A 26,324-nucleotide genomic window follows, 5' to 3' on the forward strand; every position below is an offset into this window, starting at 1 on the left:
ACATAATTGGCACGCAGTCATTGTTTGTTGAGTAAAAAAACAAGATCTCTTGTAGCTCCAGTACCTTTCATATCAATGTATGATCACAATAATTCTAGTTTCTTTGAAGATTTGCTTATTGAGATTAGGTGGGTTTTTTTGTTAACTGTAGGAGAGAATTTTGATAAAAATAGTAATTTTCTCTGGATCCAGTCTTTATAGATGGCCATCAAATCATTGGCCAAATATACGTGCTAAGTTGATTATATATTATTTTTTGAAATCTTAAGAGACAAGATGAACCACTAATTCAAGAATTACCAATCTCAAAGAAACTTAGAAGCCTCCTTGTTACAAAGCTTTAAAATGTATACATACTAAAAGCCATTTTTGGATAGTAAGATTCTTATAGTCCCGTCTAAGTTAGGAAACTTCCCCAGCTTATCCACTGAACCCTTTTTTTTTTTTAATGAACCTTCCCTGTATAGTTTGCTCAAGAACCCAGCTTCTAAAATCTTATCTTACAAAATACCTTGTAAAAATCAGATAGTTTAAATGGCATTTATTTGAGGAAAATTATTCCAGATTTAAGGAGTCTAGGGAGATAGGACAGCTAAATGCAGTACATGACTCTGGACTGGATCCTGTACTGGAAGAGGAAGAAAGCCTCAGAAGACATCATTTGCTTAGTTAAAAAAAAAAAATTTGGCAAACAGACATTAAATTAAAATTTTTGTGTAGTTAAAATTTCTGAATTTAGTAACTATGACTATTTAAGAGAATGTCTTTGTTCTTACGAGCCATATGTTGGCGTAGTTAGGGATATAAGGATATAATATGTACAACTTATTCTCAAATGGTTCAGCAAATATTTATCCATATATGATAAAAAATGATGCAAATATTAATCTTCTTAGGAGGTTGTTTTTTTTTTTTCCTGTTTTTTATTTATTTTTGAGAGACAGAGACAGCACGAGCAGGGAAGGGTCAGAGAGGGAGACACAGAATCCGAAACAGGCTCCAGGCTCTAAGCTAGCTGTCAGCACAGAGCCCCGACGCAGGGCTCGAACCCACAAACCATGAGATCATGACCTGATCCGAAGCCAGATGCTTAACTGACTGAGCCACCCAGTCGCCCCTCTTAGGAGTTCTTTGAACTATTTATACACTTTTCTGAAAGTTTGAAAGTATTTCCAAGTAAAAAGCTTAAAGAAATGCCATTGGCAGTTACCAAAAAAAACCTAGAGATTATATTCAAATACTGCTACTTTAAAATTATTAAATAATAATATACATTAATAATGATATATAATTAAATAATTTACTTTAATTAAAAATACACATAGTTGTACATTTTCAAAGTGTGTTCACATACACTGTTTATATGGTGGTACTGTTATTGAACAGTATTTTTTGGTTGGGTGGTTTTTGATTAATTATGTATTCATCAGTGCAGATAATCTGAGATTCTTTAGTGGTTTAATAAGTTTATGACTTATAAATATTTTAGAAAATTTATTTTATAGTAATGTGGAAATGAAATAGAATTTTGCAAATGTAAAAACTGGTATGAAAGGTAAAGTCTTCATATTAGCTGTATATTTGCTGATTATCTCATCCATTATTTTAATCATAAGATCATTGTTGAATACCGGTTAGTGTAATTTAGAACTTTAAAAAAGTCTATCTGCCTGGTACTTTAATGTGCATTCAGCTTGGGTTTTTTTGTTTATTTTTATTTTTATTAAAACAATTTTTTAATACTTTATTGTCAGATTGGTTTCCATATAATACCCAGTGCTCTTCCCCACAAGTGCCCTCCTCCATCACCACCACCTCTCTCCCCCTTCCCCTCCCCCTTCAGCTCTCAGTTGGTTTCCTTTTCAGTATTCACTAGTCTTTCATGATTTGCGTCCTTCTCTCTCCTTAACTCTCTTTTCCCCTCCCCCTCCCTATGGTCCTCTGTTAGGTTTCTCTCCTTAGACCTATGAGTGCAAACATATGGTATCTGTCTTTCTCTGCCTGACTTATTTCACTTAGCAGGACACCCTCGAGCTTGTTTTATTAAAAATCTATTGTGTTCCTTTAGCTCTATAAATATATTTTGTTTTAAAAAGTAGATCTGGTTTTACTATCTTAAATTTATTATATTTTGAAGGAAACTCGAGTAAGGTTCTATTATAGTGTTTCTCAAAATGGTATTAATAATTGAAGACTTTTTGAGTTTTTTACTTAGTGCCAGACATATTCTAAGCACTCTACATTTAGTAATTTGCTTTGATTTGCTTTTCAATTCTAGTTAAAACTGCTGCAAAGCCTCAGAAACCTCAGCTTTTCTTGCCTGTTTTTGCCAAATTCATACTGTGGGAACTAAGGATCTGAAACTTAATATAGAAAAATTGATTGTATTTACATTTAGAAAAAAAGCCATCTTAGAATCTTTAGTTTGTAAATAATGGAATAGTTTTAACTTAAAGCTAGCCTTTCTCTTGCCTTCATAATGTCAGAAGGATCCATATACCAGGACAGTTCTTCAATAATTGTCCTGAAAAGGGAAATAAATAAGACTTTTAGTATCTAGTTAATAAGCAAACTAATGTAGAAGTCTAGTTCTGGACTTGAATTTTACCAAGTGAAAGGAGTGAACAGTATTGCTAACTTTTTAAAAAACTTTTTACTTGAATTAAAACATGCTTTTTATAAAGCGGATAAATCTTGAGGATCCTTTTGAGGAAATTTTATGAAGTTAACACTCGTTTAACCATTACCAAGATCCAGACATAGAACATTTTCATCAACCTAGGAGCCTCCTTCATGCCCCTTGACAGTTCACACATATTTCCAAAGGTAACTATTACCATGACTTCATTCACTCTACTCATTAGTATTGTCTGTTTTTGAACATCTCTTGACTGTCTTTTTTGATCAACATCTTATTTATGTGAGATACCCATCTTGATTCATATAACAGTTTATTTTTCATTTCTTTGTAATTCTTCATTGTATATGCCACAGTTATGCATTCTACTGTTGATGAACATTTGGATCCTTATCAGTTTGAGGCTATTCTGAGCAGTGCTGCTGTGATTATTCTTGAGCATGTCTTTTGGAGCACATGTGCATGTGTTTCTTTTGAGTAAATATCCGAGAAAGAAATTGTTGGGTCATGGTATTTGGCTATTCAGCTTTAGTGGATGTGCCTAGTTTTTGAAAGTGGTTGAATCAGTTTATACCCGCCAACAGTGTGTAAGAGTTCTCATGCTCTACATCCTTAATAACAGGTAAGATTTTTATTTTTATTTTTTATTTTTTTAATGTTTGTTTATTTTTGAGAGACAAAGCAGGAGCGGAGCAGGTCAGAGAGAGAAGGAGACACAGAATCTGAAGCAGGCTCCAGGCTCTGAGTTAGCGGTCAGCACAGAGCCCCATGTGAGGCTCGAACTCACGAACCATGAGATCATGACCTAGCTAAAGTCGGACACTCAACCAGCTGAGCCACCCAGGCGCCCCTATTTTTTATTCTTTTAAAGTTCATTTATTTTGAGAGAGAGCATGTATGTATGTATGCACGAAGCTTGATCTCATGAACCACTGAGATCATTACCTGAGCTGAAATCAAGAGTCAGATGCTTAACCAGGCACTCTGATAGTGTGTCTTGATTAAGACACTTTCTTGGGGCGCCTGGGTGGCTCAGTTGGTTAAGCGTCTGACTTTGGCTTAGGTCATGATCTCCCGGTTCATGGGTTCAAGCCCTGCATTGGGCTCTGTGCTGACAGCTAGTTTAGAGCCTGGAGCCTGCTTCAGATTCTGTATCGCTCGCTTTCTGACCCTCCCCTGCTTGTGCTGTCTCTGTCTCTCAAAAATAAAATAAAATAAACATAAAAAATAGAAAAAAGACAGTTTCTTAATTTTGATAAAGTCTGTTTTATCAAACTATTCTTATATGGTTAGTGTTTTTTATGTTTTAAGAAATCCTTAAAAAAAAAAAAAAAAAAAGAAATCCTTGCCTAGCCCAAAGCCAAGAAGGTATTTTTGTGATGTTTTCTTCTATAAACTTGATTGTTTTAGCCTTTACATTTAGTTTTATGCATGGTAAGTGATAGGATTCATGGTTCATTTTATTTTCCATGTGGAAACTTGTTTTATCAAATATCAAAAAGGCTGTCCTTTCCCTTTTGCAATGCATTAGTCTTTGTTGTAAGTCAAATGTTTGTTTGTGGGTCTATTTTTGGACTCCATTGTGTTCCATTGGTCTGTTGTTGTATAGTGCCTTACTCTTCTAATTACTTAGTTTTAGATCCCCCAATTATGCTCTTCATGGTTGCCTTGGTTTTTCTTGATCCTTTGAATTTCAGTAAAAAGTTTGTACTCAACCTGTCCGTTTCCTAAATAGATACCCTGCTTAATAGTAAGCAAGTTTAAAAAGTAAGCAAGTTTAATATTATTGTTATTTAATATTATTATTGACTAGGTTAATATTAAATCTATAGATCAATTTGGATATATGTTGGACATCTTTCAATATTGAAAGTTTCAATACCTTAACTATGGTAGTACCTCTATATATTTAGGCCTTTGAAAATTTCTCTCAGAATTTTTTTTTGTGTGTGGAAGTTTTATACATCCCTTTTTAAGGTATGATAATGATATTGTGGTTATGTTTTTTAATAGTTCTTATAATTTATAGGTTGATACTGAAGTATTTAAAGATGCAATGATATAGTTTTGAGGATTTGCTTTTAATAACATAAGGGAGGGTGGGAAGGAATGGAGAAGGGCCAGAATAGATGTAATCAGATTGACTGTGATTTGATAATTGTTAAATGGGTGATATGCGGGTTAATAATTATATTACTCTTTTTACTTCTGTATATATTTGATGTTTTTCATAAAAATAGATTTAAAAAATTTAATGACTACAGTAGATTGAAACACAAATATATGATTCCAGAAGTTATCATAATATTAAAAAAATTCTCATAGGCACCTGGTCATTACTCTGAAAATCATTTGTAAAGTGAAGAATCAACCATTTAATCTTTTTCTGCACAGATTACATTCTAGGATAACCAAATTACTAAGAGGGAAAGTTTACCTTTATAGAAGAATCACAACTGATAAGAAATGCTGAGAAAACAATAGGATTAGAAACTCACTGCAGTGCAACTTCTAATGAAATAACGAATCTAGAAAATGATCAATCAATGACTACTAAAGCCTGTAGGTGAAAAATCTGCTGGGGCATGGATATAGTATAGTGGTTAGACCAAGATGGAGAAAGCTTAATTCTCTGACTGATTAGACCTAAAAATTCTTAATACAAAAACCAACTATCCAGTGACTGAAAATTAATAATAGGCAAATTGAGAAAGGAAGGCATAATTTGAAGAGTAGCCTGAATAATTGTGAATTTATCATTTTTTTCTTTCCATGACTCAGCTTTGATGAAATGGTGGACTCCACTGTGGAACTGCACAGTGGGTGCAGCAGTTAACAAAAACTCCCAGAGAAGCTCCTATTTCTAGCCAGAGGATAAGGAAAAAGGCGGGGGGCTTTTTTTTTTTCCTTTTTCTCTCTCAAGCCTGTTCTAAGACTTTTCCACTTGTGAATTGCACTGCCAAGGTGGCACAAGCACTTAAAACTTTGAGAGAAAATGATTTCTCTGGCCAGAGGAATTGGGAAAGAAATTTCTGGAAACTGGTAGAGGCGGGGGAAATCTCAGGGAGAAGAGAGTTGAGAGATTTCCTAATTGGGAATGTGAACCCACAAAGGTCCCACCTCACTCATGAGCTACATGTGCACAGAACAGACCCAAAGAAGCACAGCAAAGACTTAAGAGAACTGAACTGTGATGTAAACCACCGTTCAGATCCAGACTTTGCTCTGAGTGATACATGCAGAGGATAAACCCAAATAACATAGTAAAAATAAAGGCCTTAAAAACTGACATTCGAACTGCCACCCACAGAAGGCAATACAGAACTTGCTGACTAAACTTACATAAATGAATTATCCAGAAGAGGTTAATATTATCTGGCGTTTCGTAACCTAGTATCTAAGATATAAAGTATGTTTAAGATATTATCCAGAATTACTTGACTTACAAAGAAACATGAAAATCTCATCACTTTTTAATGGAAAAGACAATAGACATATGCCAAACCTGAGATGATCCAGATGATGGAATTATTAGAAAAAGACTTTAAAGCACCTGTTATGTATGCACTCTTTGAGGTAAAAGTGAATACTCTTGACATGAACAGAAGCATAGTTCTCCTCTGTAAACCAGAAATCATGGAAAGGAATCAAATGGAAATTTCAGAACTGAAAAATACAATATAGGAAGTACAAATTTACTGTCTCAATAGCAGACATAAAGATAAATCAGTAGAAATCTCAAATCCTCTGTCTTGTGTATCAAGGGTGTGTCTCTGTTCTATAATACTTGTCAAGTCCAGGTCACACCTTGTAGGACCTGCTCCTAGGTCTTCTGGCTGTGATTCATACTTCCTCTTTTACCCTTAATTACTCCTACTTACATTCTACAAAGAAGATGTGTCTGCGGGGCGAGCCCCGTCTCCCTTGCTACTCCATAGATAGTGTCTTGGCCTACCACTTGTCAAGACCTTGTCATTTCAGGTAAGGATCCAGCAACCAATTTAAATCAGTTTAAGTAGGTTTAAAAAATGCTAATAGTCAATGAAGAGACCCATGTATATTTATTTCAAGGCTTTGAAAGTAAATAGGGATAGAGAGATAGGAGAAATGGATAGCATATGAAGGATTCACACTGCAAAATCTTACAATGTAAAGGGAGTAATTTTATCTTGAAATGTAGATATAATAATTATTTTAGTGAAGAATAAAAGCTGTCTGGTAATTTTCTGAATAATTTTTGGTTCAGGATGCATCTAAAGATATTTAAACTAGTTTTCAGATGGTTAGGAGGAACTTGATTGGTCTACTTGGCTGCACAAAAGCAACCAGGCAGTTTACTCAAGTTTTAATAGGTCAAAACAACTGCCTATTTTATAAGTGATTATGCTGCAAAAAGAGGAGTACTTGTGACTTTAAAATATGATAACTTTTTAGTGGCATTTTACATGGGTCTGGTGTCAAAGCATTATCATATTCATATGTATTGGTTTTAAGTTATTAAATATCTCACAAACTTGCCCTAGGCCTAGTATTTTCATAATATTACTTAATAATCAAATTTCCTAACAGGTCCCTGGAGATTTTTAGCACTAATGAAATTCTGTGTTTCCTCTAGGTTGATAAAATTTATGCATTCATTTCCTCCCTCTCTTTCCTTCCTCTTCCTCCTCCCTCTCCCTCTACTCTCAGATTCATCTCAGAAATTTATATACACTTACCTTCTTAAAATAGGCCCATCCACAAAGGCTGGGATTTAATTAATCTTCTTTGGACACCTGTTTGACACTTATAAATTATCCCATTTTAAATATATGGTATAACACTTTAAATAAGTTGTCCAAAAGGGAAAGTATGCTTTCATATTCATTTAGACATTAAGTTTTGGCCTTCAGAAAACTGGACATGGACCCTCTTGCTGCCATGAAGCAGTAAAGTTAGACTTGAAAGTTGGCAGTTGAACTCCTGGGACAGGAATTATCATCCACATTATTTTTCAGTTTCCTTAAAAAAGCATGAAAGGAAAAGATAGCTACTTCCATAATACAATACAAAAACAAAAGCTACAAACTTCCTGGCATGGTTGTGCAGTCTTTTATCTTTCGTTCAAATTATTCTTTAATGTCTTATCTTCCCCAAAGGTACTTAATTTTATCTTCACCAAAGAGAGACTTCTTGGGTCATGAAATGTATACGCAGAATAATGTTTCTTCGAAGATACTCATGTCCTGATTCTCAGAACTTGTGACTATGTTAGGTTATGTGACAAAGAGAAATTACAGTTGGAAAGATTATCTTGGGTTATCTGGGTGGGCCCAATGTAATTAATCACAAGGATCTAGATAGGGATAGGAAAGGGAGGCAAAAGAGATAGATGGCAGCCTGAGAAGAAAATGGCCTGCTGCCGCCTTTGCAGATTGCAGTGGGGAGCCTCCAGCCAAAGAATGTGAGCAGCCTTGAGAAGGTTGAAAAGGCAAGGAAACAGATTTTTTGCTAAAGGTTCCAGAAGGGAACACAGTCCCACTGACACCTTGAGTTTAGCCCAGTGAGACCTATACTGGGCTCAGATCTCTAGAACTGGGAGAGAATACATTTGTGTTTTTTCATTCCATTAAGTTTGTGGTAATATGCTCTAGAAGCCATAGGAAACTAACACATGGTACACCCGTTTAACTTGTCACTAACAGCCTGAATTTTACATATTGATTAATTGAATCCTGCTGTGAATGACAATGTGATTTCCTGTAAATGGCAATTCTAGTTTATGAAAGTCATTTGTGTTGATAATTATGTTGGGCATTGATAAACAGACCTTTGTGTATCTAGGACTCTGTTTGCTATCTCATAGGAATGGTGAGAAGTTCATTGTGGCTGGAGAATAGGGAGTGTGTGTACAGTGAGAGTGGAATGGGAGATGAGGCCAGAGAAGTAGAATGAAGCTGGAAAGGAGAATTGGTCCTTTGCAACGTGGTTAGAGAAGTGACCTTCAGAAGCCTTGGTTTCTCCTACACATATCCTTTAATATTTGTATTGTTAGTGCCTATATTAGTAAATGAAGTAAGTTGGAATTAAAAAGTTTTATCAGGGGGCGCCTGGGTCGTTCAGTCGGTTGAGCGTCCGACTTCGGCTCAGGTCATGATCTCACAGTTTGTGGGTTTGAGCCCCGCATCGGGCTTTGTGCTGACACCTAGCTCAGAGCCTAGAGCCTGCTTCGGATTCTGTGCCTCCCTCTCTCTCTGACCCTCCCCTGCTCATGCTGTCTCTCTCTGTCTCTCAAAAATAAATAAAAAACATAAAAAAAAAGGTTTTATCAGCATGACTTGGGCTCTATAGAGTTTTAAGCAATCTTGGCATTTGGCTACAGAATGGCTATGGAATGGCTTATGCATATGATAAGTGCACAGAGGATTTAATGGCAAAAAGGAGGGCATAGTATTTAGATAAAACATGAAAAAGAATTAAGCATTTCTATCTTTATCTCTAGTATTCCTTGACCATCTCAGATAAACTTGCTTTGCTCCTTTGTGCCTTTTCTGGGTTGAAAAACTGTGAGAGCCCAGCAAAGATAAGGAGGCTAGGACAGGTTGGGGGGAAAAAAGACATAGGCATAAATAAATTAGAGCTATATTACCAATTTTTTAAAATGTGTTTTTTTGTGGTTTTAAATCAAACGGGTCACATGCTGTCTCAGCTTGTGTGAGCTATATAGAAGGATCAGGTGTTTGGAAATTGAGAATATGGAGAGGCATGTGATTGTTTCCAATGGCGAGTTCTAGAATAACTCTGGGGAATGAGTGAGAGGTGGGATGGTGCACAGGATTGTTGGCAGAGAGGAAGTAAAAGAACTAATTGGCCAAGATGTTGAGAGGATTGTTACAGATATTAAAATTCAAAACAATGACAGAAGAGGTATTGGAGAGAAAAACAGCCCTGAGGGAATGAGAGGGCTTCTGGGAGTTTTTGAATGGCTACAACCTGTAGTTGCTGATATGGTCTAGAGGCATGAGATTCGAAGCTGGGGATTTCAGGGAGGGGAGGAAGGGGAATAATTCAGGAATGACAGGAACAAAGAGGTTCACCTCACCACCAGGACCTCGTCATCTGTGACGTGGGAGAAGAAAACAGCTGTCATTCGAAAGAACTGGAGTTAGAGCAGAACTCTCAGAGGAAAGTGGGGTTTCAGTTGGTACGAGGAAGGTGAGGAGGGTGTGCAACAGCGATGTGGAGGCAATAGGAGATTTTGCTCATGATACCACGGTGAGCCCAGAGAACAGTTAAAGGAGTTTGGATATTGGGAAAGGAAGGGTAAAGGGATCAATGAAGGGATATAAAGAGTAAATGAGGACAAGAATCCAGGTGATGGGGGGAGGGGTGTGTGATGTGGTGGGTTTGGGCCTTTCCTGGTGACTGCTGATATAAAAGGAAAGTAGGACACAGTAAGATTAATCTTGATTGTTTCCTAGGCAGGTTATTGTAAATATTGAGGGAGAGAGGGTTTGAGAAAGGCAGACTTAACCAAGAGCAGCCAGAGAGTTTTAGACTTGTATTAAATTTCTGTTGCTGTCATACAAATTACCACTTAAAGTCTTAAAACAATAAAAACTATGATCTTACAGTTCTGCAGCCAGAAGTTCCATAATGGATCTCAGTGGGCTAATAAAATCAAGGTGTCAGCAGGGGTGCATTTCTTTCTGGAAAATTCCTTTCTCTCCTTTCAGGGGAGAATCTATTCTCTTGTGTTGTCAAGCTTCTTGATCCCTCACATTCCTTGTCTTATGGCCCTTTTCTTCCACCTTCAAAACCTGCAGCATTGCATCTTTCTGGTCCTTCTTCTGTCTCATAATTTCTCTCTGACCACAGCCAGGAAAGGTCCTCTGCTTTTTAAAAAAATTTTTTAAATTTTATTTCCAGTATAGTTAACATACAATGTTATATTAGTTTCAGGTATTTAATACAGTGATTCAGCACTTTGATACATCACCCAGTACTCATCACAAGTGCCCTCCTTGATCCCCATCGTCTGTTTAACACATCCTCCTCCCCTACCTCCCCTCTGGTAACCATCAGTTCTCTCTAATTAAGTCTGTTTCTTGGTGTCTCTCTCTCTCTCTGCTCATTTATTTTGTTTCTTAAATACCACATATGAGTGAAATCATATAGTAATTGTTTTTCTCTGGCTTATTTTGCTTAATATTATATTCTCTAGCTCCATCCATGTTGCTGCAAATGGCAAAGATTTCATTCTTCTTATGGCTGAATAATATTCCAGTGTGTGTATGTATATGTGTATAACATCTTATTTTGTTTTTAATTTTTTTTTTTTTTTATTTTAAAGAGCAGGGAAGAGGGTCAGAGGGAGAGTCAGAATGCCAAGCAGGGCTTGATCCTATATCCCTGGGATCACCACCTGAGCCAAAATCAAGAATCAGATGCTCAACTTCACTGAGCCACCCAGGAGCCCTATATTATATCTTCATTCATCTGTCATTGGACACTGGGGCAACTTCCATAATTTAGCTATTGTAAATAATACTGCAATAAACATAGGGGTGCATGTATCTGAAAGGTCCTCTGCTTTTAAAGACTCTCATCATTGCACTATACCCACAGATAATTCAGGATAATCTCCCCATCAAGATCTTTAACCTCAATCACATCTGCAAAGTCTCTTTTTGCCACGTAAGGTAACATCTACAGGCTCAAGGGATTAGGGCCTGATCCTTTTAGTGGCACCATTATTTTGCCTACAAAGGGCCCCCTCTTTCTTTCTGCTGATCCTAGTAAAGAGGCCTGGTGCAGGGTGATGTAGTTTCAGGGTAATGGTATCTGGTTCAGTGTACAGTTCACTCAGACTCGGGCTTTGGCTCTGTATTTTCAGATTGTCTGTGGGACTTAGTAGAAGCTAAGGCCAGGCTCTGACCTCAGTCTCGTCTCTGAAAAAGGAATATGGTGCTTGTATATTCTGTGGATGAGATCAGTCCATTACATGAATTAGAGAGCTCAGACATTATTTGAAGAAATACATTAGCTGAATCATTGGAATAGTCTTGTGTCCTAAGAAAGTTGTACTAATTTTTTATTTTTATTTAATGAGGCTTCAAAAATACACCACATTTAGATATTCGAAGGATGAGAGCTCTAGTATCATTTATTATTTGTCTTGAGCCAGAATCTTGTCTTGTTCATGAAAGTTTGGTTTAGGGTATGTTTCTTGTTCTTACTGTCACTTCTCAGTTTAAATTGGTCTTGGAATCTGCTGTACATAGAGTGAAGAATATTTTTCATCTTGCTAGTATTTTACATCCATTGTAAACGTAGGCTAATGTTCCCATTCAGTATTGAATAAGTTGAGAACTGTTTAATTTCATCTTTGCTCCTACATTAAACAAATAATTTTAAAAGTATTTAAATCTTTATTTGCAAGTTAAAATTGTTCTTTTGGGAATAATTATTTTTTTTTTAGCTCTAGTACAGACATTGAGTACTCTGCAGTAATAAGTTAGAATTTTTCATAAATGCTGATAAACATAGTTAAGGATTGATAACTTGGGTTTTTATATTATAGCAGTCAATTAAATTTCACCGCTACTTTTAATTAATGTTAATAGACCCATCAGTCCCAGAATATTTGTGATATCAGATTTAACTCACCTAAATTCCAAATTAGGTCAGTGGGTCAATGGGTTATTAGGTTAGAAAAAGATCGGTAGTTTCCATTTTTTAAACCCAGGTTATGAGTTTATTTTATTTTATTATTTTTATTAAAATTTTTTTTGATGTTTGCTTATTTTTGAGAGAGAGAGTACAAATGGGGGAGGAGCAGAGAGAGGGAGACACAGAATCCTAAGCAGGCTGTAGGCTCGTAGCTGTCAACACAGAGCCTGATGCACGGCATGAACTCTCAAACTGTGAGATCATGACCTGAGCTGAATGAAGTTGGACGCTTAACTGACTGAGCCACCCAGGTGCCCCAATCATTTTTTTGTTTATTTATTTATTTTGAGAGCATTAACAGGGTAGGAGTTGAGAGGAGGGAGAGATAATCCCAAGCAAGCTCCTAGCTGTCAGTACAGAGCCCAGTGAGGGGCTTGAATTCACTGTAAGATCATGACCTGACCTGAAATCAAGAGACGGACTTTTAACAGACTGAGCCACTCAGGCACCCTGACTTAATCATTTAAAATTAATAATTTAAAGATTATTAATAATTAGATGGAATTAAAAGTTTTTTCTTTAAATTATGTGAACAGTACATAGGAAAATAGTCTCTGTTACTTATAGTTTGTAACAGTAACATGTTACTTTGTTACTCATACTTTGTTTTCTGGAATGGATAAACATGTATTTTATGTTAATTATGTATAGCCAGGTCTCTAATGTTGGACAATTGCAATAAAAAGAAAAAGGCAGCACTTAAGCTTTTCTGATTATAGTAATAGTGTATGTTCATAGGAGACATTTTAGAACATACTAAAGAAAAAAATAAAAAATTTGTAAGCTAAATAGGAATGACCACAGTTGATATTTTTGGCTTATTTGAATTTATGTTGATATCTTGATACTACTCTTACTACTATTAGATGTTTAAATTTTTTCTAGCTTTAGTCAATAATGCAATGAACATAAAACTTTGGAAACACCTCTTGTTTCCTTTTTTCTCAAAATTACTTGGTACTCAGTCAAGGGATATAAATATTTTCAAGCTATTGATACATCTCCCCAAACTTTTATTTTAAAAAAGGGCTTTTTTTTAAAAAAAAAAAGAAAAAGCTTTCCCCCTAAGATCAAGAACATGACACGGATGTCCACTCTCACCACTCTTGTTTAACATAGTGTTGAAAGTCCTAGCCTCAGCAGTCAGACAACAAAATAAAATGTGAAAGGCATCTAAATTGGCAAAGAAGAAGTCAAACTTTCACTTCTTGCAGATGGCATGATATTCTACATGGAAAACCTGAAAGACTATACCAAAAAGCTGTTAGAACTGAAACATGAATTCAGCAAAGTCACAGGATACAAAATTGATGTACAGCAGTCGGTCGCATTTCTATACCCCAATAATGAAGCAACAGAAAGAGAAATCAAGAAATTTATCCCATTTGTAATTGCATCAAGAATCATAAAATACTTAGGAATAAACCTAACCAAAGGTGTAAGGGGTCTATGTGCTGAAAACTGTAGAAAACTTATGAAAGAAATTGAAGAACACACAAAGAAACAGGAAAACATTCCATGCTTATGGATTAGAAAGATTAATATTGTTAAGATGTCAATACCACCCTAAGCAATCTACACATTCAATGCAATTCCAATTAGAATAGTACCAGCATTTTGCTCAAAGCTAGAACAAACAATCCTCAAATTTGTATGGAACCACAAAAGCCAATAGCCAAATCAATGTTGATAAAGAAAACCAAAGCAGGAGGCATCACAATCCCAGACTTTAACCTCTACTGGAAAGCTGTAATCATCAAGACAGTATGGTATTGGTATAAAAACAGACACGTAGACCAATAGAATGGAAAAGGGAGCCCAGAATTGGACCTACAAATGTATTGCCAAATAATGTTTGATAAAGCAGGAAAGAGTATCCAGTGGTAAAAAAATCCCTTTAGCAAATGGTGCTGGGAGAACTGCAACATGCAGAAGACTGAAACTGGACCACTTTCTTACACCATACACAAAAATAAACTCAAAATGGATGAACGATGTACATGTGAGACAGGAAACCATCAAAACCTAGAGGAGAAGGCAGGCAACAACCTCTTTGACCTCAGCTGCAGCAATTTCTTGCTCGACACATCTCCAAAAGCAAGGGAATTAAGCAAAAATGAACTCCTGAGACCTCATCAACATAAAAAGCTTTTGTACTGCAAAGGAAACAGTCAACGAAACTAAACAGCAATGGACAGAGTGGGAAAAGATATTTGCACTAACATATCAGATAAAATCTGTGAAAGAACTTACCAAACTCATCACCTGAAAAACAATCCAGTGAAGAAATTGGCAGAGAATGAATAGACATGTTTCCAAAGAAGACATCCGGATGGCCAACAGACACATCAAAAGATGCTCAACATCACTCATCATCAGGGAAATAGAAATCAAAAACACAATGAAATACCCCCTCGCACCTGTCAGAATGGCTAAGATAACAAAGCAGCAACAGATGTGGGCGGGGATGTGGAGAGGGGAAGAACACTTTTGCACTGTTGGTGGAAGTGCGAACTGATGCAGCCACTCTGGAAAACAGTGTAGAGGTTTTTAAAAAAACTAAAAATAGAACTACCCTACAACCCAGCAATGGCATTACTAGAAATTTATCCAAAGGATACAGAAGTGCTGATTCATAGGGGCACATGTACCCCAATGTTCATAGAAGCACTTTCAACAATAGCCAAATCATGGAAAGAGCCTAAATGTCCATCAGTTGATGAATGGATTAAGAAGATGTGGTTTATCTATACAATGGTATACACATGGCAATGAGAAAGAATGAAATCTGGCCATTCATAGCAAAATGGATAGACCTCGAGGGTGTCATGCTAAGCAAAATAAGTCAGACGAAGAAGGACAGATACCATATGTTTTCACTCATAGGTCTAACAGGAGAAACCTAACAGAGGACCATGAGGAGGAGAAGGGGGAAAAAAAGGGGGAGGGAGGAAGGCAAATAATGAGAGACTCTGGAATACTAAAAACAAACTGAGGGCTGAAGGGGGAGGGGGAAATGAGAAGGGGGGTGATGATCATGGAGGAGGGCACTTGTGGGGAAGAGCACTGGGTGTTATATGGAAATCAACTTGACAATAAACTATTTTTTAAATATTCTTAAAGTTTTTAAATTTATTCATGAGAAACAGAGTGCGCAAGCAGGGGAGGGTCAAAGAGAGAGAGAGATACAGAATCTGAAGCAGGCTCCAGGCTCTGAGCTAGCTGTTAGCACAGAACCTGACGCAGGGCTCCACCCCAGGAACCATGAGATCATGACCTGAGCTGGACGCTTAACCGACTAAACCACCCAGGCGCCCCGAGGATAAACTATTTTAAAAAATTAAAAGAACAATTTTTTGTTAATTTAAAGTGACCCTAGCTTTTAGGGTTTTTTAAAAAAAGTATTATGGCAAAAAGAAAACAAAGTCACCACGTCGATCGTAACAATAAGTAAAAAGCTAAAAAGTCTGAAAAATCAACAACTCTTGGATATGTAAGTGAGAAGAGGACCCAGTGAAGACCTCACAGTCATAGGGCATTCTCCCCCAAGATTGGAGAGTCAAACAAATATAAGAAGTCCCAGCGTCCTAGAACAGAGACTCACAAGTGGAAACTACCTCAGAAACCAGTGTAGAACCAGAACTATTATTGACAAATTTCTGGAGACTTACTATGGATAACTTTCACAATTGAAAACTCCAAGGGGACTCAGTCATAGGGGTGCCTGAACAACATCATGAGATTTACCTCCAGGATTTGACCAGGTTCCCACAGTGAATAGTAGAAATCTAGAGGAACATTGGTAAAGTTCACAGTCTGGATACACAGGCTCACTAAGGACTGAGACCTAATCATGGAACTGTAAAATGTTTTCCTTCCTCCACGCCTCACCACCATGTGATTAAAGGTCTGTTTACAGCAATTCCTTTTAACTAGTACACATCACGCCACCAATCAAGAAAAAATTACAAGGCACACCAAAAGGCATAAAGAACAACTTGAAGAGACAGAGTAAATATCAGAACCAGACATGGCAAAGGTTGGAGCTATCAGAAATTTACAACAGCTATGATTAATATGCTCAGGGATCTAATGGATAAAATAGTATATAAGAACAGGTGGGCAGTGTAAGCTGAAAGATGGAAATCCTTAGGATATAAATATGGAGCTAGAGATTAAACACTGGTAACAGAAATGAAGAACACCTTTGATGGGCTTACTAGTAGACTTGACACATGAGGAAAAAACTCTGAGCTAGAAGATGTCTCAGTAGAATCCTAAAAAAATGAAAAAGAGGACAAAGACTGAAAAGAACAGAATAGGGACTGTTGGACAACTGCAAAAGTTGTAATATGTTTGCAATGGGAACACCAGAAGGAGAAAGAAAAAGGAACAGAAGAAAGATTTCAAATAGTAATGACTGAGAATTTCCCCAAAATTAATGCCAGATACCAAATCAAGATCCAGGAAGCTTTGAGACCACCAAGAAGGATAAATGCCCCCCTGAAACAACCTAGGCTATCATTTTCTAACTATAGAAAATCAGATCTAAAGAAAAAAAATCCTGAAAGAAACCAGAGGGAAAAACACTGCCTAGAGAGAAGAACAAAGAATTACATTTGACTTGCACGTAAGAAGAACAGAGAGTGAAGTTTTTACAGTTTGAGAAGAAAACTCAACAACCTAGAATTCTTTACCCTGTGAAACTGTTCTTCAAAAATGAAAGAGAAATAAAGATTTTACAAATAAATTGAGGAAAGATTTTGGTTGTGGGTTTGCCTTGAAGGAAATATTAAAAGAAGTTCTTTAGAGAGAAGGAAAATGGTATAAATTAGAAATTTGGAAGTTTGTAAAGTAAGAGTATTGAAGAAGGAGTAAATAAAGGTTTAAGGAAAACCTTATTTTTCTTAATCTAAAATAACAGTTCAAAATAACAGTAGTGAATTAACATGTTTATGTGCATATGCATACACACACTTATACATGCTTATAGGTAAGTGAAATGATTGACAATAAGAGGGATAGGAGGGAGAAATTAGGATTATTTGTTTATTATAAGGTATACTTCTTTTGAAGTGGTATCGTCTTATTTGAAAGTGAACTTGGATTAGTTATAAATGTATATTGTAGGGATGGCCAGCTGGCTTACTAGGTAGAGCATGCAACTCGATCTCAGGGTTGTGAGTTCAAGCCCCATTTTGGGGGTAGAGTTTACTTAAAAAAATGTGTGTGTGTATGTTTGTATATGTTTGTACACACACACGTACATATATATATATATATATATATATGAAAAAACTTCTTAAAATGTATATAATAAACTGAAGGGTAACCACTTTAAAAAGTAAAAACCAGGGTGCCTGGGTAGCCTAGTTGGTTGGGTGTCTGACTCTTGGTTTCAGTGTAGATCATGATCTCATGGTTCATGGGGTCAAGTCCTGCTTTGAGTTCTGCACTGACAGTGTGGATCCTACTTAGGATTCTCTCTTTCCCTCTCTGCCCCTGCTATGCTTGCACATTTTGTTCTCTCTCTCTCTCTCTCTCTCTCTCTCTCTCTCTCAATAAACATTTTAAAAAAAGATACTAAAAAAGGTAAAAACCACTAAAAAAAGTTTTTAAAAGAACCCATAATATGTGAAGAAAGGAGAGAATAGGAATCCTACAAACTACTCAAAAAATCATATGAGATGTTGAAAACCACAAAAGACAGAGTGGAAGACACAAATGGGAATACAGAACAAAGCAACAAGTAGAAACAGTGATTAGTATGGTAGATATTAGGCCAGCTTTATCAATAATCACTTTGAATGTCAGTCTAAATATACCAATTAAATGGCAAAGATTGTCAGAATGCATCAAAAAACAAGGTCTGTATGTTGTCTACAAGAAACCTATTGTAATTATAAAGACATATAGATTAAATGGATGGAGAGAAAAGACCACATAATATGAAATCTACTCTTTCAAATTTCTAAGTGTGTACAGTATGAGATCTCTAGAACTTTTTCATCTTGCATGATTATGAAGTTCTATATCCATTAAAAATCAATTCTTGATTTCTCCCTTCCCCAAACCCCTGACAACCACCATTCTGCTTTTCTGCTTCTATCAGTTTGAGTGCTTTAGGTACCTCATGTAAGTGGAATGATGCGTTGTCTTTCTGTGACTGACTTATTTTACTTAGCATCATGTCCCCAAGATTCATCCATGTTGTCAGATAGCAGTGGATTTCCTTCTTTTTGTGGGCTAAATAATATTCCATTGTATGTACGTACCACATTTTCTGTATCCATTTTTCTGTCAGTGGACATTTAGGTTGCTTCCACCTCTTGGCTACTGTGAATATGCTCAGTGAACATGGGAGTACAGTGATGTCTTCAATATCCTATTCTTACTCCTTTTGCATAAATACCCAGAAGTGAAATTGCTGGATCATATGGTGGTTTTATTTTGAATTTTTTGACAAATTTCTTTGCTGTCTTCTGTAGCAACTGGACCCTTTTACATTCCCACCCACGGTGAACAAAGTTCCAGTTTTTCCACATTCTTGCCAAACTTCATTCTGTTCTGTTTTTGTTGTTTTTATAATGGCCTTTTTATCAGGGATGCAATGATATCTCATTGTGGTTTGGATTTGTATTTCCCTTATAATTGATTTTTGAGCATCTTTCATATAATTGTTGGACATTTTTATGTCTTAAGGGGAATGTTTAAGTCATTTGCCTGGTTTTTTATTTGGGTTATTTGTGGGGGTTTGTTGTTTTGCTGAGCTGTAGGGTTTCCTTATGTATTTTGGATATTAACCCCTTATCAGATATATATGGTTATCAGACATTTTACCCCATTCCATAGATCACCTTTTCACTCAGTTGTTTCTTTTGCTGTGCAGAAGTTGTTTAACTTAAAGAGTCCCACTTTCCTATTTTTGCTTTTGTTTCCTTTGCTTTTGGTGTCACATCCAAGATATCATTTCCAAATCCAGTGTCCTGAAAATTTTCCTTTTGTTTTCCTCTAGTAGTTTTATAGTTTCAAGTCTTACATTTAAGTCTTTAATCCACATTGATTTGATTTTTGTGTATGGTGTAAGTTAGAGTCCATCCAGTTTGGTTCTTTTGCATATGGATATACTGTTTTCCCAGCACCATATTTTAAAGACAGTATGCTTTCTGATTTTGTCATTTTGGCACGCTTGTTGATGATCATTTGACCATATATGCCGAGACCTATTTCTAGGCTCTCTATTCTTCACCGTTGATCTGTGTGTTCATCTTTATACCATTACCATACCATTTGATTATTGTAGCTTTGTAATGTCAGGAAGTGTGAGGCATTCAACTTTGTTCCTGTTTCTCAAGATTGTTTTGACTAATTGAAATCCTTTGTTGTTCCATATGAATTTTCGGATTTTTTTTTTTTAATTTCTACAGAGAATACCATTGGGATTTTGATACAGATTACATTGAATCTATAGCTCATATTAGGTCGTATAGACATTTCAATGATAGTATATCTTCTTTAAACACGGGATATGTTTCCATTTATTTGTGTCTTCTTTCAGCAATGTTTTGTCGTTTCAAGTGTACAAGTCTTTTGCGTTTTTGGTCAAGTTTGTTCATAATTATTTTATTCTTTTTTATGCTGTTGTAAATGGCATTGTGTTTTTAATTTCCCTTTCAGATTATTTGTTGTCACTACATAGAAATGCCACTGATTTTTATATGTTAATTTTGTGTCCTACGACTTTGGCATTTGTTAGTCTGATGGGGTTTTTTTTTTTTTTTTTTTTTGGTGGAATCTTTAGGGTTTTCTACATGTAAGATCATGTCATCTGTGAACAGGGATAATTTTACTTCCTACTTTAAAATTTGTATAAGCTTTTTTTTTTGTTTAATTACTCCAGTTAGAACTTCCAGTGTGATGATGAATACAGGTGATGAGAGTGGGCATCTTTGCCTTGTTCCTCATCTTAGAGGGAAAGCTTTCAGGTTTTTTTACAGTTGCTCATGATGTTAGCTATGGACTTTTCATATATGGCCTTTGTTATCTTGAGAAAATTATTATCTGTTCCTCGCTTGTTGTGTTTTTGTCATGAAGCAGTGTTGAATTATGTCAAATGCTTGTTCTTCATTGATCTATTTATATGATATTCTTTGTTTTATAGATTTGCTATATTGATTTTTGTATGTTGAAACATACCTTGCATCCCAGGGATAAATCCCACTTGGTCATGCTGTATTATCCTTTTAATATGCCCTTGGATTTGGTTTGTTAATATGTTGTTGAGGAATTTTGTATCTATATTCATCAGGGATGTTGACCTGTAGTTTACTTGTGGGGTCTGTCTGGCTTTGATGTGAATGTGATGTTGGCTTCATAAAATGAGTTTGGGTGTGTTCCCTCTTCAATTTTTTGGAAGGGATTGAGAAAGATTGGTGTTAATTAATTCTTCTTTACATGTTTGGTAGAATTCTCCTGTTGAATCTGTTTGGTCCTGGGCTTTTCTTTGTTGAAAGGTTTTTGATTACTGTTTCACTATCTTTACTAGTTATAGGTGTGTTCAGATTTTCTATTCTTTCATTATTCAGCTTTGGTAGGTTATGTGTTTCTAAGAATTTATCTACTTCTTCCAGGTTATCCAATTTGTTGGTATTTCTGCGGTGTCAGTTGTAGTATTGTCTCTTTCACTTCCAATTTTGGGTTATCTTTTTTTTTCTTAGTCTAGTTAAAAGTTTTTCACTTTGTCAGTCTTTTCTAAAAACTCCTTTTTTCATTTTTTTCCCATTGTTTCTCTCCCCTCTGTTTTGTTTACATCTACTTGAGACTTTATTTCCTTCCTTATGCTAACTTTGGGCTTGTTTTTTCTTTTTCTGGTTCCTTGCAGTGTAAAGTTAGGATTTATTTTTGAGATTTTTTTTTAAATGTAATTTTTACCACTGTAAACTTCCCTCCTAGTATTGCTTTTGCTGCATCCCATAAGTTTTGATAGGTTATGTTTTTGTTTGTTCTAGATGTTTTTTTCCCTTTTGATTTCCTTTTTGATCCATAGATTGCTAGATTTTTATGCATTGTGAATTTTCCAGTTTTCTTTGTGTTATCAATTGCTAATTTTACTCCACTGTGGGCAGAAAAGATAGTAGGTATGATTTCAGTCTTCTTAAATTTATTAAGATTTATTTTGTGACCTAATATATGATCTGTCCTGGAGAATATCCATGTACAGTTGAGAAGAATGTGTATTCTTTTGCCATTGTGTGGAATGTTCTGTATATGTCTGTCAAGTTGATTTAGTCTGTGGTGTTATTCAAGGTGTCTGTTTTCTTATTGATATTCTGTCTGGATATTTTATCCTTATTGATACTGGGATTTTGAAATCTCTTACTGTGTTGCTGTCTATTTCTTTCTTCAGTTTCATCATTGTTTGCTTCAGATACTTGGGTGTTCTAGTGTTGAATGTATATGTAATTGTTACATCTTCCTTTTTATAATTTTATCATTATATAACATCCTATTATGTCTTTTGTTAGTTTTTGACTTAAAGTTTATTTTGTTTGATATAAGTATGGCCACTTCTGCTCTCTTTTGGTTACATTTGCATAGAATATTTTCACTTTTACTTTAATCCTTTGTATGTCCTTAAATCTAAAATGAGAAAGTGAGTCTGTTGTAGACCACAAATGGTTGGATCTTACTTTCTGTGTGATCCATTGACTCTTTAATTACTGATTTTAGTCCATTTACATTTAAAGAAATTTCTGATTTGGGAAGACTTACTATGTCCATTTTGTTATTTGTTTTTGACTGTTTTCAAGTTTTCTGCCATTTTGTTCCTCCTGTTGTCTTCCTTTGTGTTTTGTTGATTTTGTGTGTGTGTGTGTGTGTGTGTGTGTGGGAGAGAGACATGCTTTGATTCTTTTCTCATTTCCTTTTGTGGCTCTTCTCTAGGTGTTTTCTTCGTGCTTAACCATGGGTCTTACATAAAACATTTTACAGTTTTGAAAATCTATATTAAACTGATAATGCCCAGAAACCTATTCTTTCACTTCTTTCTCTTCTACACTTTATCAACATCACAAATTACATCTTCTTATTGTATATCTTATTAATGCATTTTTGTAGTTATTTTTTTACTTTTGTCGTAATTTCTGTACTAGGATTAAGTTACTTCATTTATTCTTTATTTTTTTAAGTTGTCTTTTAGAAATAATTTGTAAGTTCAACATTTGTTATGTACACTTCTGTTACTTAAGTTCTAAATTTTATGTAAAACTTTTTAATGATAAACTTACATAAGTTGAGTAAATCTAATAAATAATTTTGTTGTTTAAACAGAATTCTGAGACTGATGGTCAGCCATATAGAAGAATACATTGAACCTATAGTTTTCTGAAGAAGCAATTTAAAAGATCCCAAAAACACAAAAGGTAATGAAAAGATTGTATCTTAGAATGTACTTTGGAATGACATTTTTCAAGCAAAATATATAAATGAATCCATAAAGTATCTTGACACACTAATTTGAGAGATGTTTTATTAAAATTTTTTCTTCTTGTATTATTTCAAAATGTTTATTGTATCTGCTATATTTAGATACTATTTTAGATACTGAGAATGCATTGATAAACAGGACAGATGCTGTCCCTCATCTCATTAGGATTGCATTCTAAAAGGAGGGAAGACAAATAAACCAGTGAAACATTTGTCATTAGTTCAATGCACAGAATTAAGATAGATTATGTGTTACAGAGACTGGTGACTGCTTTCATTATTGAAAGAAATATTAAGATATTTGAAAGCCATCATTGAAGAAGAATATTTTAGTTAATATCTGAATGGCAAGAATGTGCTGGCCCTATGAAGATCTGAGATAAGAGATTTACAGACAGTGAAACCAAAATGACCATAGAATGCTAGGAACATAGGATGGAATATAATAAATAAAGGGAAGAGTATATGAAATTCAGGTTGGAGAAGAAATCTGGGCAAGGAGCAAATTTACAGGAAAGTCAGGTGTTCTGTTTTGCTGTATAATATTTTAGACACCTGTAAAATCTGTAGAAATACCAAGAAGGTAGTTGGATATAAGATTCTGAAGTTGAGAATCATGTCTAAGGATGTGGATTTGGGAGTTATTGGCATAGAGAGATACTTAAAGACGTATGTCTAGATGAAATTACATAGGAAGTGTGCACAGATTGTGAAGGATTTAGTCTTGGGACATGCCAGTATTAATCAGAGGAGAAGGAAAAACCAGTGAGATTGATGAAAAATCAGGAAAGTGTTCTGTTACAGAAGGCAAAAAGAGAAAAGTATTTAATAAATGTAGAAATGATCAGTTAGAGTAGAGTAAAGCAGCCATTAATTGCATTTGGCAACATGAATTTTCTTTAACCTCTGATAAGAGTGAACCATCTCAGTGGGAGTGGGTGAGGGTGAAAGCCTGATTAAAATTGATGAAGAGAAAATGGGGAATTTCCAGATAAAGATGGCAAAAAATGCAATTCCCTTTTTTCCCCCCTTGAAACTCCATTAAAGCTAAAGTAAAGGGATTTTTTTTTAAACAAAAGCTGTCACTTTGTAAAAGTAAAGAAGAGAGGAAACAAATGCAAAAAAAAAAAAAAAATTGGAGCCTGAAAAGCAAAAGGAAGTGTGGTATCTATCATATAGACCCTAAAACCCTGAATCAGCTGTGAGAATGCTGAGAATCAAACTTTACAGCACTATAGAGCCTCTAAAATGTCAGGAATTGACAGCACTCTTTACTTCTGTAAATAGGAATATGAGTGGAACTAAAAACAGGCCAGTATGTTGCCCATCTAAGAGGTGATTATACTCCATAGACCTTTTTCTTGATTTTAGAATACCAAGCAACTGCCCCTTCCCTATCTTAGCAGAAGTCTTGAGGTCTATTCTCTAGCAGGTTTAAAATTGAGATGCACCAGACTTGGTTGAGAATGGGAGTCCCATACTGAAAATAGAGGGACTAAGAACTGGGGCTACCAGATTTTTATAATTTTTCAGTCAGTAGTTTATTTTTTTTAATGTTTTATTTATTTTTGATACAGAGACAGAGCATGAGAGGGGGCGGGGCAGAGAGAGAAGGAGACACAGAACCAGAAGCAGGCTCCAGGCTCTGAGCTAGCTGTCAGCACAGAGCCTGCCAGGGGGCTCGAACCCACGAACGTGAGATCTGACCTGAGCCGAAGTCGGAGGCTTAACCGACTGAGCCACCTAGGCGCCCCTCAGTCAATAGTTTAGAAGATTCTTCTCTGGAAATTGTAACCAGCCTAAAAGAAGAGAGCTGAAGATACCAACTTAAAGAATTTCCCCAAGGAAATATTCCAACATGATACCCCTGCTAAAGTTCATAGTCAGTAAGACCTACCACACAGAACGTTTCAGTGATCTTTTTAGACCGCACTCTTAAATGATTTGGTAGCCGGAGATCTCTAAGCATTATAGGAAAACCTTTTATGTGAGAGCCAAAGACTATGCCAAATGAATTTACCAAGTTCAGGGAAATGGAGACCAGGTCAGTAAAATTTACCCCATTTATGAAGCAGGTAAAAATGGAAACAAATACACAAGCAAGGTTGGAAGAGCTGCTAAATCTATGAAACATGAAAGAAAACCAAATTAGAAATGAAAAACTCAATGAAGAGTGGGAAAAAAAAGGCTAATATAGTGTAAGTAAAACAAAATGGGAGAGGAAAAAAATAAGAAAATTGGAGCAACTGTCAGAATCTCTAATTATTGAAATAATGGGAGTTATGGGAAGGGAGAAAAGAGGGAAATAGGAGAAATAAAGAATAGAGAACAATTCAACAAAACTGTCCATAAATTTCCGAGTAGAAGGATCCTATAGTGTGACCATTATGGATATGGAAATAAGTCCAAAATAGGACATATCAGTAGGACAATTTTAAACATAGAGGAGCTTCCAGAATAAGAGAAATAGGTCACATGTAAAAATCGATAATCAGAATGGCTTTGGGCTTCTTGAGAATACTCTGGAAATTAGGAGACAATGGAGCCTTCATCATTCTGAGGGAAAACTTATTTGAAACCCAATATTCAGTATGTAGCTAAGTATACATAAGTATACTTAGTATAAGTATATTAAGTATAAATTGATGGCCGTTTCAGACTTGTGATTTCTAAAATACTTATCTGTCATGTTCCCTTTCTTGGAGATACTCAACAAAATAAGTAAACCAAAAAAGATGAAGCCATAGGATACAAGAAATAGAAAATGCACTTTTAGTAGAGACCCAGGAAGTCACCAAGAAGGTTATGAATAATGATCCCAAAATGATTGCTGGTTGCTGGTTGTATGAGCATCCAGTCCCAACAGGGATAGGTCAAAGGGCACTGAGATAAATAGCTTTGAGATTAAACTGGTAGAGTGTGTAATGTGTTTGAAGATGTTAGGAGACATAGAGAAGAGTTTAGGGCTGACTTGGTGATAGGTCTATAGAAAGGTAAGTCAACAATAAAACAATTATTAACTCCCAGGAAAATTATTTAGAAAGGGGAAATAATTGTAGTGTGCTGTATGGCTCAGCTGCAAATTGCATTTACAGAGTCATAATAACGTTAACTCTTAATATAACCCCTTAGCCAAAATTATGATATTGGGAATTTGGGAAAGTGCATGTAAAATGAGGTAAGGATGGGGAGTCAAAAAGAATTAAATTGTTATTTTTCTTAGTGGAATTCAGTAGATGATGCTTAAAAAATAAGACTCTTTTGAGAGCAATAGGAGACACTTTTAGTAATTCCATTGGGATAGCTTGAATAAGTTGGGAGCGTGTAAGCATCCTACATAAAATAGAGGGAATCAAGAAGTAGCAAAATAGAGGATATTGGAGAGTTAAGTGCCAGAAGAGATCATTTGTTCAAGGGATGAAAGTGGTAGAAAGTGGGAATTGAAGATCAGAGGACAGAGGCCTTCAATTTTTTAAGAAGTCTTGTAAAA

The 26,324-nt window shown here is 35.6% G+C and overlaps 1 protein-coding gene across 2 annotated transcripts in view; it reads left to right on the forward strand.

The window, feature by feature from the left end:
* Positions 1 to 26,324, forward strand: part of CLOCK (clock circadian regulator) — a 135,151-nt gene that overhangs the window by 25,231 nt on the left and 83,596 nt on the right. For both annotated transcript variants that reach the window (XM_029945680.1, XM_029945679.1), the window contains exon 3: positions 22,679 to 22,770. The gene's annotated coding sequence lies outside the window, so the exon portion shown is untranslated. The remainder of the gene's footprint in view (positions 1 to 22,678; positions 22,771 to 26,324) is intronic.

The sequence above is a fragment of the Suricata suricatta genome, chromosome 1 (assembly GCF_006229205.1).
Source record: "Suricata suricatta isolate VVHF042 chromosome 1, meerkat_22Aug2017_6uvM2_HiC, whole genome shotgun sequence".
Lineage (NCBI taxonomy): Eukaryota > Metazoa > Chordata > Mammalia > Carnivora > Herpestidae > Suricata > Suricata suricatta.